Here is a 2,691-nt window from a genome sequence, read left to right as displayed (position 1 = left end):
TCCAGGCAAATGGTTGGGGGTGGGGGCAGCTGCAGTGAGGAGGTAAGCAGGTGGCACCTTACCTTGACTGCTCTTGGACCTCACCTGATAGTCATGAGAGAGTTTTTTTTCCTTCATTCATGTATCTAAACTCTGCAGAACTTTTGCCAGTCCTAAATTCTTGAATGTTCATATTTTAAAGTAATGTATGTTGAGCTTCAGGTACTGTGCTAAGAAATTAAGATAAAAGAATAAATTTAATCCTCACAATGAATGTTTGAGGTGTTCTCTTCAGGTTTTCATGAACAGGAGGAAACTGAAGGCTAAATGTGTTACAGCTTTGCATGTCCAAGGAGGCAGAATGAGGAAATCCAGTGAATTTATACTCAGAATGGTGTGATCCTACAACTTATGATCTTGACCATGATGGTATAATGTTTCCCCTAAGGTAGAATATAGAAAAAAAAATCTACACAAAATGAACCTTTTATCAAGGTCCTTTGGCTCAAAATGTAATCAGGATGCATTTCCACACTTCTCACTTAGATTTCTAAGCTCTTTCTGCCTGTTGCTACCCTTAATCACAGATAAACTTTTCACCCCTTTCTCGACTTCCCAATACCACCCAAATTTCCAGTTTGATAGGATGCTGAGGATCTTACTTTGTGCTGTCACAAGCTATTTCACTCTTTTCTTTTCCTTTCCAAAGAGGAAGATGAAGTGACTCAGGTCCGGAATCCCTTCCCTGACACTTAGAGGAAGCCAATCAATAACTTTCTCCTCTGTCCTCCTGGCACCAATGACCCACAGTGCATTAATAGCATTGCTACTTAGCAGCTCAAGACAAGATCTCACAGGGAAATAAATTTATTGTTCCCATTATTCTTCCCCTTCAGTAAATCCTACCTTGCTGCTTCCTGTTACAGGGCTCTGGAGGCCTTCCGGGCTATCAAATAGCACCATTCCCTTGGCAGTGGTATATGACTGATTGAAATAATCCTATTTAAAAAAAATGTTATCTATCTACTTGGTTAATTTACCTATGGTTTGGTCTTGTATATTCAATCTGGTAGCAAAATGCTTACTTTTTTTTCTTCTAGAGTTGGAGTTTTCATTATTGAAGTAAAAAATGAATCATTGAAATATCACCTATGAATCCTGTTGGAAAACATTGCCCATTGCTGCTTTCTTCATGTGGAGTTTGATGCACCTACTTTAGTACATTCTATTTGACAGATTGGCTTTCTCAATTGGTTTGAACATCATTCTGATAAGGCTGAGGTCATATATCCTAGCTCTGCACAGTGTTAGGGTTTCATTCTGGGCCTGGATGACCCAGTCTCTTGGTCAATCTGCACACTCTTCAGAGAGAGATGAGAAAGGCATTCCTACTCCAAGCACATTTTTTTTTTTTTTTTGCACAACATTTTGGGTACAAAGGCAATACATTATTTAATTATTTAGTTGATAGTTTCAAGTATCTTGCTTACTAGTGATACTTGGGGTGGTGTTGGGAAGAACAGTACACTCAAAGGAAAACACCACCAAAATAATAATGTTGTGAATATGACTTGTCCCTTTGGAAGACATGCAGAAGAGGTAGAATTGGAAACAATATGAAATAATAGAGATTTGCAAGCTGCTTCCTCTTGAATGCCTCAATTACATTCTCTGTGAGAGGTTAATGTTCCTTGGTCCACATATAGACATTTGTTTGTGGGAAGAAGAGGGATGTCTTTGCTCAGAAAAAAACGATCTAAGACTCTGTTATCTTTACTAATTCCCGACAATAGAACACAGAATACTGCCAACACTCTGACTACAATTTTTTTTAAAAAGGATGTTAGATAACTTAGAAGATGCTTGGAATTTATATCATCATTTGTAATTTAAGAAAAATGAACATTTACCCTTTGGGTTTTTGGTATTGTTCAAGTTTCAGTCTCTAAAATGTTGGAGATAAATATGTTGTTAGTTTTAAGCATGGATTTCATTTTGATGCAGATTGTGTTGATTCAGTACAGACACATACAGTAGGTGTTCAGTGACCACATCACTGTCTCCTGCTTCATGTGTTTCAGCTGAAATAATTTTCCCTATTTGCTCTGAACTGCTAGATGTAAACACTAAATGCAATGGATAAGCTTTCTGTTTAAGAACATGTACTTCCCTCCACTGAGATTTCCTTCATTTATCATTCTACCTAGAACAGATAATGCATTTCTGAACCCCTACTTTAGGTTTCTTTTCCAAACTTTTCTACCTTTTGATATGTTTCTTCAAAGACCAACTTTTGATATTGTGAATCTTTTTAGAGTCATCATAATTGAATCTCAACAAGTGAGGATTTATTAAAGTTTTCAAAGCTAGAAAACCCTGTGCCCAAGATCCTCCCCAACAGGAGCAAATTGTTGCAGTCCATACTACCTTAAAAAGAACCCAGGTGCAGGCAGGTTACTTGTCTTCAAGGGAGCAAAGTTATTACAAAACACAGAACTTTGTGACAATATCATTGTAAGTCTCACAGATAATGGTTTATTTGTAATTGCTTAACATTTATAAGGAAAACTACAGTAGTAGTAAGTGAGTTGGTGGGCAGGTGGCACAACTTGCTATGACTAGTAGGGATTTTGTAATTGCCCCTTCTCTCTTCTGCAGCTGTTTCTCAGCTCTTCCAGCAGGTGTCACTATAATCACAGAACAAACATTCCA

Source organism: Urocitellus parryii, chromosome 1, assembly GCF_045843805.1.
Source record: "Urocitellus parryii isolate mUroPar1 chromosome 1, mUroPar1.hap1, whole genome shotgun sequence".
Classification (NCBI taxonomy): domain Eukaryota; kingdom Metazoa; phylum Chordata; class Mammalia; order Rodentia; family Sciuridae; genus Urocitellus; species Urocitellus parryii.
The sequence above is the reverse complement of the archived record's forward strand: the minus strand, read 5'-3'. Positions refer to the sequence as shown.